The sequence below is a fragment of the Aethalodelphis obliquidens genome, unplaced genomic scaffold, assembly GCF_003676395.1.
Source record: "Aethalodelphis obliquidens isolate GAN/ISIS:26980383/991018 unplaced genomic scaffold, ASM367639v1 scaffold60, whole genome shotgun sequence".
NCBI lineage: Eukaryota > Metazoa > Chordata > Mammalia > Artiodactyla > Delphinidae > Aethalodelphis > Aethalodelphis obliquidens.
In genome coordinates this window covers 11,704,789-11,721,103 of record NW_020838004.1, presented here as the reverse complement: position 1 = coordinate 11,721,103, position 16,315 = coordinate 11,704,789, and the positions used below count along the sequence as shown (strand labels likewise).

The 16,315-nt window shown below is 38.4% G+C and overlaps 1 pseudogene; it reads left to right on the top strand.

Moving 5' to 3' along the window:
* The first annotated feature begins 9,085 nt into the window (after positions 1-9,085).
* On the top strand, positions 9,086-9,670 carry LOC113610008 (GTP-binding protein SAR1b pseudogene; annotated as a pseudogene).
* The last annotated feature ends 6,645 nt before the right edge of the window (positions 9,671-16,315 follow it).

Genomic DNA, 16,315 nt, shown 5'->3' with positions numbered 1-16,315 from the left:
GGATTCTAACTATTCAGACAGCAAACTCATGCTTATATTTATTTATTTATTTTTCTTTTTAACATCTTTATTGGAGTATAACTGCTTTACCATGGTGTGTTAGTTGCTGCAGTATAACAAAGTGAATCAGCTATACATAAACATATATTCCCATATCCCCTCCCTCTTGCGTCTCCCTCCCACCCTCCCTATCCCACACCTCTAGGTGGTCACAAAGCACCAAGCTGATCTCCCTGTGCTATGCAGCTGCTTCTCACTAGCTATCTATTTTACATTTGATGGTGTATATATGTCAATGCCGCTCTCTCACTTCGTCCCAGCTTACCCTTGCCCCAACCCTGTGTCCTCAAGTCCATTCTCTACGTCTGCATCTTTATTCCTATCCTGCCCCTAGGTTCAACAGAACCATTTTTTTTAAGACTCCATATATATGTGTAAACATATGGTATTTGCTTTTCTCTTTCTAACTTACTTCACTCTGTATGACAGATTCTAGGTCCATCCACCTCACTACAAATAACTCAGTTTCGTTTCTTTTAATGGCTGAGTAATATTCCATTGTATATATGTGCCACGTCTTCTTTATCCATTCATCTGTTGGTGGACACTTAGGTTGCTTCCATGTCCTGGCTATTGTAAATAGAGCTGCAATGAGCATTGTGGCACATGACTCTTTTTGAACTATGGTTTCTCACGGTAGATGCCCAGTAGTGGGATTGCTGGGTCATATGGTAGTTCTATTTTCAGTTTCTTAAGGAACCTCCATACTGTTCTCCATAGTGGCTGTATCAATTTACATTTCCACCAACAGTGCAACAGGGTTCCCTTTTCTCCACACTCTCTCCAACATTTATTGTCTGTAGATTTTTTGATGATGGCCATTCTCACCAGTGTGAGGTGATACCTTATTGTGTTATTTTTGTTTGTTTGTTTGTTTTTTTGCGGTATGCGGGCCTCTCACTGTTGTGGCCTCTCCCGTTGTGGAGCACAGGCTCCGGATGCGCAGGCTTTGCGGCCATGGCTCATGGACCCAGCCGCTCCGTGGTATGTGGGATCTTCCCAGACCAGGACATGAACCCGTGTCCCCTGCATTGGCAGGCGGACTCTCAACCACTGCACCACCAGGGAAGCCCCTTCTTGTGGTTTTGATTTGCATTTCTCTAATGATTAGTGATGTTGAGCATCTTTTCATATTTTTGTTGGCAATCTGTGTATCTTCTTTGAAGAAATGTCTATTTAGGTCTTCTGCCCATTTTTGAATTGGGTTGTTTGTTTTTTTAATATTGAGCTGCATGAGCTGCTTGTATATTTTGGAGATTAATCCTTTGGTAGTTGCTTCGTTTACAAATATTTTCTCCCATTCTGAGGGTTGTCTTTTTGTCTTGTTTATGGTTTCCTTTGGTGTGCACAAGCTTTTAAGTTTCATTAGGTCCCATTTGTTTATTTTTGTTTTATTTCCATTTCTCTAGGAGGTGGGTCAAAAAGGATCTTGCTGTGATTTATGTCATACAGTGTTCTGCCTATGTTTTACTCTAAGGGTTTTATAGTGTCTGGCCTTACATTTAGGTCTTTAATCCATTTTGAGTTTATTTTTGTGTATGGTGTTAGGGAGTGTTCTAATTTCATTGTTTTACATGTAGCTGTCCAGTTTTCCCAGCACCGCTTATTGAAGAGGATGTCTTTTCTCCATTGTATATTATTGCCTCTTTTATTAAAGATAAGGAGACCATAGGTGCGTGGGTTTATCTCTGGCTTTCTATCCTGTTCCATTGACCTATATTTCTGTTTTTGTGCCAGTATCATACTGTCTTGATTACTGTAGCTTTGTAGTATAGCCTGAAGCCAGGGAGCCTGATTCCTCCTGCTCCGTTTCTCTTTCTCAAGATTGCTTTGGCTATTCAGGGTCTTTTGTGTTTCCATACAAATTGTAAAATGTTTTCTTCTATTTCTGTGAAAAATGCCATTGGTAGTTTGAAAGGAATTGCATTGAATCTGTAGATTGCTTTCGGTAGTATAGTCATTTTCACAGTGCTGATTCTTACAATCCAAGAACATGGTATATTTCTCCATCTGTTTGTATTGTCTTTAATTTCCTTCATCAGTGTCTTATAATTTTCTGCCTACAGGTCTTTTGTCTCCTTAGGTATGGTTATTCCTAGATATTTTATTCCTTTTGGTGCAATGGTGAATGGGATTGTTTCCTTAATTTCTCATTCAGATTTTTTGAGATTTCTGTGCATTATTTTTGTATCCTGCAACTTTACCAAATTCACTGATTACCTCTAGTAGTTTTCTGGTGGTATCTTTAGAATTCTCTATATATAGTATCATGTCATCTGCAAACATTGACAGTTTTATTTCTTCTTTTCTGATTTGTACTCCTTTTATTTCTTTTGCTTCTCTGATTGCCGTGGCTAAAACTTCCAAAACTATTTTGAATAATAGTGGTGAGAGTGGGCAACCTTGTCTTGTTCCTGATCTTAGAGGAAATGCTTTCAGTTTTTCACCATTGAGAATGATGTTGGCTGTGGGTTTGTCATATATGGCTTTATTATGTTGAGGTAGGTTCCCTGTATGCCTACTTTCTGGAGAGTTTTTAATCATAAATGGGTGTTGAATTTTGTCAAAATCTTTTTCTGCACTATTGAGAAGATCATATGGTTTTTATCCTTCAGTTTGTTAGTATGGTGTATCACATTGATTGATTTGCATATACTGAAGAATCCTTGCATTCCTGGGGTAACCCCACTTGATAATGGTGTATCATTCTTTTAATGTGCTGCTGAATTCTGTTTGCTAGTAATTTGTTGAGGATTTTTGCATCTATATTCATCAGTGATATTGGCCTGTAGTTTCCTTTTTTTGTGACATCTTTGTCTGGTTTTGGTATCAGGGTCATGGTGGCCTTGTAGAATGAGTTTGGGAGTGTTCTTCCCTCTCTTATATTTTAGAAAGTTTGAGAAGAGTAGGTGTTAGCTCTTCTCTAAATGTTTGATAGAATTTGCCTGTGAAGCCATCTGGTCCTGGGCTTTTGTTTGTTGGAAGATTTTTTATCACAGTTTCAATTTCAGTGCTTGTGATTGGTCTGTTTATATTTTCTATTTCTTCCTGGTTCAGTCTCGGAAGGTTGTGCATTTGTAAGAAGTTGTCCATTTCCTACAGGTTGTCCATTGTACTGGCATATAGTTGCTTGTAGTAATCTCTCATGATCCTTTGTATTTCTGCAGTGTCAGTTGTTGCTTCTCCTTTTTCATTTCTAATTCTGTTGATTTGATTCTTCTCCCATTTTTTCTTGATGAGTCTGGCTAATGGTTTATCAATTTTGTTTATCTTCTCAAAGTACGAGCTTTTAGATTTATTCTTTGCTATCATTTCCTTCATTTCTTTTTCACTTATTTCTGATCTGACCTTTATGATTTCTTTCCTTCTGCTAACTTTGGGTTTTTTTGTTGTTGTTCTTCTTCTTTCTCTAGTTGTTTTAGGTGTAAGGTTATGATGTTTATTTGAGATTTTTTTTGTTTCCTGAGGTAGGATTGTATTGCTATAAACTTCCCTCTTAGAACTGTTTTTGCTGCATCCCATACCTTTTGGGTGGTCGTGTTTTCAGTGTCATTTGTTTCTAAGTATTTTTTGATTTCCTCTTTGATTTCTTCAGTGGTCTCTTAGTTATTTAGTAGCGTATTGTTTAGCTTTATGTGTTTGTATTTTTTAGTTTTTTTGCTGTAATTTATATGTAGTCTCATAGTGTTGTGGTCAGAAAATATACTTGATATGATTTCAATTTTCTTAAATTTACCAAAGCTTGATTTGTGACCCAGATATGATCTATCCTGGAGAGTGTTCCATGAGCTCTTGAGAAGAAAGTGTATTCTGTTGGTTTTGGATGGAACATTCTGTAAATATCAATTAAGTCCATTGTGTCTAATGTGTCATTTAAAGCTGTGTTTCCTTATTTATTTTCATTTTGGATAATCTGTCCATTGGTAAAAGTCTGGTGTTAAAGTCCCCTACTATTATTTTGTTACTGTCAGTTTCCCCTTTTATGGCTGTTAGCCTTTGCCTTATGTATTGAGGTGCTCCTATGTTGGGTGCATAAATATTTACAATTGATATATCTTCTTCTTGGATTGATCCCTTGATCACTGTGTAGTGTCCTCCTTTGTCTCTTTATTTTCAGTCTTTATTAAAGTCTATTTTGTCTGATATGAGAATTGCTACTCCAGCTTTCTTTTGATTTCCATTTGCATGGAATACCTTATTCCATCCCCTCACTTTCAGTCTGTATGTGTCCCTAGGTCTGAAGTGGGTCTCTTGTAGACAGCATATATATGGGTCTTGTTTTTGTACCCATTCAGCCAATCTGTGTCTTTTGGTTGGAGCATTTAATCCATTTACATTTAAGGTAATTATCAATATGTATGTTCGTATTACCACTTTCTTAATTGTTTTGAGTTTGTTTTTGTAGGTCTTTTCCTTCTCTTGTGTTTCCTGCCTAGAGAAGTTCCTTTGGGATTTGTTGTAAAGCTGGTTTGGTGGTGCTGAATTTTCTTAACTTTTGCTTATCTGTAAAGGTTTTAATTTCTCCATCAAATCTGAATGAGATCCTTGCTGGGTAGAGTAATCTTGGTTGTAGTTTTTCCCCTTTCATCACTTTGAATATGTCCTGCCACTTCTTTCTGGCTTGCAGAGTTTCTGCTAAAAGATCAACTGTTAATCATATGAGGATTCCCTTGTATGTTATTTGTTGCTTTTCCCTTGCTGCTTTTAATATTTTTTCTGTGTATTTAATTTTTGATACTTTGAATAATAAGTGTCTTGGCGTGTTTCTCCTTGGATTTATCCTGTATGCGGCTCTCTGTGCTTCCTGGCCTTGATTAACTGTTTCCTTTCCCATATTAGGGAAGTTTTCAACGATAATCTCTTCAAATATTTTCTCAGTCCCTTTCTTTTTCTCTTCTTCTTCTGGGACCCCTATAATTCAAATGTTGGCGAGTTTAATGTTGTTCCAGAGGTCTCTGAGACTGTCCTTAATTCTTTTCATTCTTTTTTCTGCTCTGTGGTAGTTATTTCCACTATTTAACTTCCAGGTCACTTATCTGTTCTTCTGCCTCAGTTATTCTGCTATTGATACCTTCTAGAAAATTTTTAATTTCATATATTGTGTTGTTCATCGTTGTTTGTTTGCTCTTTAGTTCTTTTAGGTCCATGTTAAATGTTTCTCGTATTTTCTCCATTCTGTTTCCAAGATTTTGGATCATGTTTACTATCATTACTCTGAATTCTTTTTCAGGTAGACTGCCTAAATCCTTTTCATGTGTTTGATCTAGTGGGTTTTAAACTTACTCCTTCATCTGCTGCATATTTCTCTGTCTTCTCATGTCATTTAACTTACTGTGTTTGGGGTCTACTTTCACAGGCTGCAGGTTCGTAGTTCCCTTTGTTTTTGGTGTCTCTCCCCAGTGGGTGAGGTTGGTGCAGTGGCTTGTGTTGGCTTCCCGGTAGAGGGACTGGTGCCTGTGCTCTGGTGTGTGGGGCTGCATCTTGTCTTTCTGGGGGGCATGGCCACGTCCAATGGTGTGTTTTGGGGTGTCTGTGAAATTAGTGTGATTTTAGGTAGCCTCTCTGCTAATGGGTGGGGTTGTGCTCCTGTCTTGCTAGTTGTTTGGCATGTGGCGTCCAGCACTGGAGCTTGCTGGCTGTCAGGTGGAGCTGGGTCTTAGTGTTGAGACAGAGATCTCTGGTAGAGCTCTCGCCGATTGGTATCATGTGGGGCCAGGAGGTCTCTGGCAGTCCAATATCCTGAACTCATTCTCCCACCTTGGAGGGTCAGGCCTGACAGAAGGCTAGAGCACCAAGCCCCTGTCAGCCACACGGCTCGGAAGAAAAGGGAGAAAAAAGAAAGAAAAAAAATTATTTAACTAATAATAATAAAAAGAAGAGAGCAACCAAACCAATAAACAAATCCACCAATTATAACAAGTGCTAAAAACTAAACTAAGATAAACAGAAAAATCAGAAACAAATCAGTCACAGACAGGAAACCCCAAGTCTACATTTGCTCCCAAAGTCCACCACCTCAATTTTGGGATGATTCATTTTCTGTTCAGGTATTCCACAGATGCAGGGTTCATCAAGTTGATTGTGGGGATTTAATCCACTGCTCCTGTTGCTGCATGGAGAAATTTCCATTTCTCTTCTTTGTTCACACAGGTCCTTTGGTTCAGCTTTGGTTTTGGCCCCACCTCTGCATATAGGTCACCCTCACGCATCTGTTCCCCGCCCAGACAGGAGGGAGTTAAAGCAGTGGCTGGTTAGGGCACTCTTGCTCACTCAGGCCAGGGGAGGGAGGGGTACGGTAGTCATAATTGGAATGCGGGGTGAGCCTGCAGTGGCAGAGGCCAGTGTGACATTGCAACAGCCTGAGGCACGCCTTGTGTTCTCCCGGGGAAATCGTCCCTGGATCACAGGACCCTGGCAGTGGCGGGCTGCACAGGCTCCCGGGAGGGGAGGTGTGGAGAGTGACCTGTGCTCGCACACAGGCTTCTTGGTGGCAGCAGGAGCAGCGTTAGCATTTCATGCCCCTCTCTCGGCTCCAAGCTGACAGCCGTGGCTCACGCCCATCTCTGGAGCTTGCTTAGGTGGTGTTCTGCCTTCTGTGGGCACACAGGAGGGAATCCCCTCTCCTTGCGCACCCCAAAACAATGGTCTCTTGCCTCTTAGGCAGTTCCAGACTTTTCCCCAGACTACCTCCCAGCTAGCTGTGGCACACTAGCCCTCTCAGGCTGTGTTCACGCAGCCAACCCCAGTCCTCTCCCTGGGATCTGAACTGTGAAGCCCAAGCCTCAGCTCCCAGCCCCCACCCACCCTGGCAGGTGAGCAGACAAGCCTCTCAGGCTGGTGGGTGCTGGTCGGCACCAATCCTCTGCGTGGGAATCTCTGCATTTTGCCCTCCACACCCCTGTTGCTGTGCTCTCCTCCGCGGCTCCGAAGCTCCCCCCTCCACCTCCCGCAGTCTCCGCCCGCGAAGGGGCTTCCTAGTGTGTGGAAACCTTTCCTCCTTCACAGCTCCCTCCCAGAGGTGCAGGTTCCGTCCCTATTCTTTTGTCTCTGTTTTTCTTTTTCTTTTGCCCTACCCAGGTATGTGGGGAGTTTCTTGCCTTTTGAGAAGTCTGAGGTCTTCTGCCAGCATTCAGTAGGTGTTCTGTAGGAGTTGTTCCACATGTAGATGTATTTTTGATGTATTTGTGGGGAGGAAGGTGACCTCCATGTCTTACTCCTCTGCCATCTTGAAGGTCCCCCTCACCCCATGGCTAACTCATGCTTTTAAACTCATCCACAATGAAAATTCTTACAAATCTTCTCAAATAGAACTTCTTAACTTACCTTGCTTGTAAATTTCATCTCTATAAGACAGAGGAAGTGGTAAGATCTGGCCCTCATTGTAACCAACATGGTAGAACTGGTTGACTAAGTTAAAAATAACACTGACCCTGAGTGAAAGGAGCAAAGTTGTCTTTGATGTTTTTTGTTAAGACTGTTGTAGATTGCATTCTCTGGCAAACAGACCCTGAGTTGGAGATGGTGTCCAGGTGAGGTATGGGGCAGTGCTTTCAGAGACCACCCGCACAAAGGAATGAAAGAAGCACTACTGAGCAGAGGTATAAATTGAGTCATAATACGGTTGCAACAGAGGTCGCAGCAGGTCTCACAGGAAACTCTTAAACTTGGATGGTTCTTCAAAAATGTCTCTAACTGAAGGGGCCAGACCTGGACTCCCACATTAACAAGGCATTAGATGCAGAGAGCTGCCTGGGAAACCATGGGGGAGGCAGCTTCTTTCAGATCTGTAGAATTCCTTCGGAGAGTTTCAGCTGAGCAACATCAGCACATAATACTCCCAACAGCCGGGATAATGAATGACTCAGAGCTAAGGGAGATCTGGACAGCACAACACATTCAATAAGAGAATGCTTATTGTAGTCATACAACTACCCTCAACTTTAGGAATGTACATTTCAGAAAAGTTAAAGGATCAGGGGAAAACTGAAACAACAGGAGATTTGTAGCTAGCAGAAGAATTTGTTCATTCAACAAATACTTAAAATGGGCTTACTCTTTGTTGATCTCTATGCGAGATACTGCAGAAACAATGAAGAATGATACATAGTCCCAGCTAGTGGTGTACTGAAGCTGGCTGCTACCTGCTGGCAAGAGCCAATTATCAGTATTTCTTCCAAACTCCCAGCGATGTCCACTTGGTAGCTTGAAATGGACCATGGTGGGAGTATTTATACCATGGAAACTAGATAATGGTAAAAAACAGGGATTTTTTTACCCCAGAGAACCAATCGTTAAACATGTGCCAACTGCACCCCACTTTTGAGCTGACAATCCAACAGACCTGGAAAGGTGTAAAATTGTCTACTCTGCTTCTGGTCCTTTGAAGTAGCTGCACATCCCCATATATGTATGAAAAGGTGAGTTCTTGACACTCCTACACTGTTCATGACAAGAGCCTTAGACTCATGCTGTCCAGTGGAAATATAATGTGAGCCATATATGTAATTTAAATTTTTTTACTTTTTAAAAAGTGAAAAGCAGTGAAATTGTCGCTTATTTTATATAACTCAATATATCCAGAATATTAACATTTCAACATGTAGTCAATATAGAAATATTTTACTGTTTTTGTATTACATTTTGTACTACATTTTCATATGTATTTTACACATAGAACACATCTCAATTCAGATGTAAATTTACATCAAAATACTTGAGCTGATTAAAAAATTTTTTTTTAATTTTAAGATCTTTAAAAATTCAAAGTTGAGAAAGTAGTATCACATACCCAAGTTGTTCCAAACATACTTAAATTTTTTCAAATAACTAAATTGAAAGAATTTAGTTTTTTTTTTAAATTTGCATCCACATTGACAAAACTTGTTCATCTTTTCCAAGAAGAATTGATTTGACTTTGAAGCAAAAGCACATCAAGCAATCATCACAATTTGCAGTTCAGTGTCAGAGGTTGTAGGGCCAATGCCAAGCAAGGAATAGCATTGTCTTCAGTTGCAGACTCTAAGATATGGATCGGTCCTTCATATTTGATTGGATATACAGTGGTTTCAGCAGAATGCTACAGTTTTTAGGATTATATAAGAGAACTGGCAAATTGGTATTTCTTGGATTGGATAATGTGGGAAAAACAACATTGCTATATATGCTAAAAGATGACAGACTTGGACACATGTCCCAATGTTATCTCCCCTTTCAAAAGAACTAACCATTACTGGCATGACCTTTGCAACTTTTGATCTGGGTAAACATGTTCAAGATCAAAGAGTGTGGAAAAACTACCTTCCTGCTATCAATGGCATTACAGTTCTGGTGGATTGTGCAGATCATAAAAGGCTGTTAGAATCAAAAGAAGAACTTGATTCACTAATGACAGTTGAAACCATTTCTAATGTGTCTATACTGATTCTTGGGAATAAGATCAACAGACCTGAAGCCATCAGTGAAGAGAGGTTACAAGAGATGTTGGTTTACACGGTCAGACAACAGGAAGGAGCTGAATGCCGACCTTTAAGTTCTCATGTGCAGTGTGCTCAAAAGACTAGGTTACCGAGAACGCGTCCTCTGCAGGTACAGGTCATTAACACCAACCTGAATCTGTTCCAGGTCTCACCATTCAGGCCCACTCAGAGATCTGATCATGCAACATTCATAACTTGAATCCAGTAAAATGATGTTGGTTATAAAACAGATTATTTAGATTATTAAAATTATATCAACAATTCGAGTGAGAATTGAAAACTGGTTATCACAATGTTAACTTTATCATTCCCTAAAAATAATTAGTTTTTACAGTTTGCAATCTGATATTACCCCAGCAATATTTACAGTATAAAGAGCAACTTTCCAGCCGTACATTTGAAGCACTTTTAAACAATATGAAACTACAAATATAAGCCATATTGAAAAGCTCATGATCTTAAATTTTTGTCTACTTTTTGAAACTAGTTTTTAAATTTTAGATTATATGTCCACCTAGTTTAAGTGTACAGTTAATAATTAGCTGATTGATGATGTCTTACAGTTTTCAATAATGTTTCTTACACAAACATCACGCAATAAAACAAACTCTAAGGTTTGACATCCTTAAAAGCGTATCAATTTCAAAACTATGTCAAAGGTTAGTAAGTTCACTAACAAGACAATTCAGTGTTAATTTCAAATTCAAAGGGGGTACTGCATAAATTGAAAGCAACTCTGTTGGTCAAAGTGTAAAAACTTCCACTTATAAAATGAACAAGTTCTGAGGATCTGATGTACATTGTGGTGACTATCATTAACAATACTGTATTGTATACTTGCAAGTTGCTAAGAGACTAGATCTTAAATGTTCTCAACACCACCTCCTCAAAAAGAAAAAAAAAGATAATTATGTCAAGTGATAGATGTGTTAACTAACCTTATTGTGGTAATCATTGCATAATCCTTACATTGTATACCTTAAACTTACACAATGTTATACGTCAATTATATCTCAATAAAGTTGGAGGGGGAGGAAGCAAAGAAACTCCAAATTTATCATTAGCAAACAAAATGTTCTTCAATTTTTTTTGGATTTTTTTTCAGACAATTTACATAACACTCTTGGTTATAATTAAAATATTCTGCCTATTAATTCATATTAGAAAAATGTATAAAATCATTATTAACTAGTATTATGAAAAATTTCAATATCAACATTAATTCTTACATCTATAGATCTAGATTACAAATAAGCTGTTCTATTCCTTGGAGCCTAAAGTTTTGCCTGTTCACATGCAGCGTGATATGACTGAGAAAACGTAAATCATAACTGCCAAGTTTTGTCTGTCATTATTGAAAATGTGGCAAATATTCTTCTGTTTCAAGAAAATCTTGAATTGGGGTTAATAGCATAGTAAATCTTGGTAAAATTCTTTTACAACTCAACCAATAAGCATTGGTAAATAACACAAGATCATTAAATTCAGGGTCTTCTACTTCTTTCAACAGTGCCATAAACTGATGCTGATTCATAGTATTGGCATATATATATGGAACAATTTTAATAACTGTATACATGACACTTTCCATGAGTCTGATTCAGAAAACTGAGCACAAATATTTTCAATATGTATCATTTTGTGGAAGAAAGCAATAAGGGAAACATCAATTTCTTATTTTTAAATTCCTATAAATCCAGATTTTTGATGTAACAGCTGAAGCACCTCCATCATGATATAAAAAACTTTTTTTCATATTTAGCTGAAATTCTTCTTTGACAGTCATAAAAATTTCAAATATATCTATGCCACGAATTTTGCTTTTTAGTCTGAGTTGACAACACTTCTTCGTAAGTTTGGAAGTCCTCTGAGACTAAACATAACCAAAGTATTAATTAGGCATGACTCATCCTAAGCACTTGAAATGTGTTAAAGAAAAGTACTTGCAGTCTTTCCAATTCTGAATCAATCGATCTTTGATATTCTTAAGAAGGGCTTGTATTCCATGGGCAATTGTTTGGTGACTTCATTGAAGATATTTTATTTTTTATAAAATATGATTTTTACTCTTTTCCTAATAATTTTATAATATTTCCAGAAATGAAATAATAATTTCTTTTACCATGTTTCCATCTAAAAATGATTTTCTCTTTTGTGCAAGAATCTAAGTCATTTAATATCTAGCTAAAGTTACAAGCTCAAACCCTATTAGACATAATTTTTAAAATTGCTGTTGGATATTCATTTCTGACTTCTGGCAACTAATTTAGTCTATTCTTTTCAAATCTTTTTGACTGTTGAGAGGAAACTTATCAAATAAACCATGTATTTTCTGATAATGTCTCTAATATTGTCTGCTTTATTATCTTAAAGAACACTTATACATCAAGCAAACTGCTTTTTCATTTTGCTTGGCCACAAAAAACTGCAATTGCCATGACTTGTGAAATTTGAGACACATCTTCCCCTAGTCTTTTTTTTTTTCCTTTATTGCTCTAGTTGTAGGACTGGCTTCTGCATCTCCATTTGATTCTAATCACTAGTATGCCCTAGTTTTAAACTTAAAATTTTGTCCATACTTAATTTTTAAATTAGAACAATAATATAACTGTTTTAATTGAAATAATACGTATTTCCATTTGATTACCAATTACAATTTACATAGGTATCACTGTAACTGGTGCTTTCTGTATAAACATCCAAATAATTGTGTTACAATGTTACATCGATGCGTAGGGAAAAGCATTTAAATCATTTTGTTGACACCAACTAGATTGGTAATGTGTTTATGTGTAATACTAGAAAAGACACAGGCCCACCATGCACACTGCACCATTACAGTAACATTACATGATTCGATGGTTAAGGTGCAATGTAATCTTCTCAGAACAATGGAGTTGTATTTAATGAAAAAATTTTTACATTGGTTCAATTTTTAAATTTCAAAGTAAATTAGTTTAAACTGAAATCAACAATTCAGTTCCTCAGTGGTGCTAGACACATTTCAAATGCTCAGGAGCCCACGTGATTAGTGGTCACTGAATTTGACAGAATAGCTTTACACCATTCTTTCCTGGTCCTGGCTTGCTTTCTGTGGGGGGACCGTGCTGTGAGGCTTGCAGGATCTTAGTTCCCCGACCAGGGATTGAATTGGGTCCCAGGGCAGTGAAAGTGCTGAATCCTAACCACTGGACTGCCAGGGAAGTCCAGTCCTGGCTTGTTTTTGAACCCCAACTTTGACCTTCTATTTGCTATGCATTAGCTCTGTCTTTCCTGATGGACACTAATTAGCTTGCCCTCATCTCACTGTCCTTCACTGCTCTCATCTAAATCAGACAATTAAGCCTTCGCTTCAGCTTTTTGGTCCCATCCTCTGGCAGCATCTACTTGGTTAGTGTTTTTCCCAGTCAAGCCTGAATCCCATGGAAGAGGGTGGGAATAGGATGGGCTGAACATTAGTAAGAAGAAAACAGAGACCAAGATAATGAGGAGGCTATAAAAAGCAAGTATCAACTCTAAATTCTTATTTCTTATCTTAGATATATGACCTTAAAAAACTTGCAGAACATATTACTTAACTATTGACATAATTATTTTTGAAAATCACACAGAATAGTGGAAGAACTGAAAATGAGCTAACACTTCTAATTTTCATAAAAGAAAGAAACTTCTGCAGACAGTTCAGGGTAAATAAATGTAATAACCATCTTAAGCAAAATTCTATTATGAATTAGTCAAAGAGTGGTGTGTACGCTTGTAGAAAATGAAGACGTGACCACCATGAGATAGTCTGCAATCACAAGGAAAGATCTGGGCCCGACCCGCCCACTTCCTGTTTTGATAAGCTTTGGAGACTGGTGGTAATACTGCAGATGTGTAATTTCATCAAAGCCCTTGGCAACGTCTCTCACGATATCTTTGTGGCAAATGAACAGAAACTGGCTGGATGATGGCATATGTGGTGTTAATTTGTATCTGATGTTTAATCCAAATTTTGTCAAACAGACTTTTTTTTCTCCCTGCACATGTTCATGATGTCTCGGGGTCTGATCTCAAATTCTTCTTTTGCAATATTTTAGTGAATATAATGAAAAATAGATTGGATGAAGATACTGCTCATCACTTTTAAAAGCGGCAGAAATCTAGGACTGACACCAGCAAATAATAGTCTTAGAACTTCAGATCTTGACAGGTGAGATTTGTAATGTTAATTGACCCACCATGGCATAAAATAGCTCAAGAATAGAATTGCAGAGATGTGATTTGTAGTGTAACCTGTGTTAACCTGACCAAACCAGCGTAGGATGGGATGTAAGGAGTGTGTATAGCTTCTGAAACGTGGGACATGATAACAGCAGCCTCTGGTTATTGTAGTTGCTGGAACTCTAGACCCATGCAAATCCCTTCCCCCCGGGGAAGCTTCTGGGTGGCTTCCCTTTCTCCCAGTGGCCAGTAGCTGGCACTGATCTGGCATTGCTGCCTTGTGGCCTCTGCCCCTGCTGGTGGGTGCAGGTTGTTGCTGTTGCCACCTCTCCTGCCTGGGCACTGTCCCGACAGTTCCTCTGCCTCCCCAGTAAACAGAACAATACCTGGCATGTAGTACACACTTAATAAGCATTAGTTAGATGAATGAATGAATGAAATTTTCAGTTTTATACGAAGAACTGTCTAATCACAGATGTTTTTCAAAATGGAAAGAACTTCCCCCAAAAGACTTGAGGTATCTACTTGTCAGAGATATTGAGCAATACATTCAACTTCTAATCAGAAGCAGGGAGGAAACCAGAAGAGAGTCTATATTTGCATGAAATGTGACTATTACAGGATTACAGATATAACTGTAGTTGGATTTCTCATAAGCACAACTGATTTCTCTCTCCATTCCCCAATTCTCTTCCCATATGTGAATTTCTCTCCCTCTCTTGCTCTCACTTGCAGGTGCTCTCTCTCTCTCTCTCTCTCTCTCACACACACACACACACACACACACACACACACACACACACACATCTTTATGTAATCTGGATGCTGCTACCTGGAGCCCTCACTCCCTTGTCCCTTGAGATCTAGGTTGCCTTGAAGCCAAGTTTCATGGCGAGGGTTATCCAAGATTTCTATTAATTTCTGGAAATTTATGCAGTCTCATGACCCCCTATGACCCCCAAATCCTGCATCTACACACGCTATCTCTGTCCAACCAGCATCTACATAGACATGAACTCTATCCTTTTCATCATTTTCCACCAACCAAAATACACAGACTTTAAAGAATCACCGGGGTCCATCCTACCACCGATTGCCCATAACGACTTTAACATGCATTTTTAACATCTTTATTGGAGGATAATTGCTTTACAATGGTGTGTTAGTTTCTGCTGTATAACAAAGTGAATCAGCTATACATATACATATAACCCCATATCTCCTCCCTCTTGTGTCTCCCTCCCACCCTCCCTATCCCACACCTCTAGGTGGTCACAAAGCACGGAGCTGATCTCCCTGTGCTATGCAGCTGCTTCCCACTAGCTATTTTACATTTGGTAGTGTATAACCATGCCACTCTCTCACTTCATCCCAGCTTACCCTTCCCCCTCCCCATGTCCTCAAGTCCATTTTCTACATCTTCCTATCCTGCCCCTAGGTTCTTCAGAACATTTTTTTTTTTTTTACATTCCATATATATGTGTTAGCATACGGTATTTGTTTTTCTCTTTCTGACTTACTTCACTCTGTATGACAGAATATAGGTCCATCAACCTCACTACAAATAACTCAGTTTTGCTTTTTTATGGCTGAGTAATATTCCACCGTATATCTGTGCCACATCTTCTTTATCCATTCATCTGTCGATGGACACTTATGTTGCTTCCATGTACTGGCTATTGTAAACAGAGTTGCAATGAACATTGTGGTACATGACTCTTCTTAAATTTTGGTTTTCTCAGGGTATATGCCCAGTAGTGGGATTGCTGGGTAATATGGTAGTTCTACTTTGAGTTTTTTAAGGAACTTCTATACTGTTCTCCATAGTGGCTGTATCAATTTACCTTCCCACCAACAGTGCAAGAGGGTTCCCTTTTCTCCACACCCTCTCCAGCATTTATTGTTTGTAGATGTTTTGATGATGAGCATTCTGACTGTGAGCTGATACCTCATTGTGGTTTTGATTTGCATTTCTCTAATGATTAGTGATAACATGCATTTTTAACTTAATAAATTGCATGGTAGCTTTCCAAGACAATAAACATCTATACCATTTTTATGATTACACAGGTCTACTATGTGAAGGTACAATAAAATAGCCATTATACAGTATTTTAAACAATGTTGAGATGAACATCTTTTTTTTCTAACAATTGTCCAACTCATAATTTTTAATTTTAATTCTTAATTTTTTTTTAATTTATTTTTTCTTTAATTTATTTTTATTGGGGGTATAGTTGTTTTACAATGTTGTGTTAGTTTCTACTGTACAGCGAAGTGAAGTAGAGTTCTCTGTGCTATACAGCAAGTTCTTATCAGTTATCTATTTATACATATTAGTGTATATATGTCAATCTCAATATCCCAGTTCATCCCACTCCCATCCTGCTGTTCCCCCTTGGTGTCCATACGTTTGTTCTCTCCATCTGTGTCTCTATTTCTGCCTTGCAAACCAGTTCATCTGTACCATTTTTCTAGATTCCACATATATGCATTAATATACGATATTTGTTTTTCTCTTTCTGACATACTTCACTCTGTATGACAGTCTCCAGGTCCATCCACATCTCTACAAA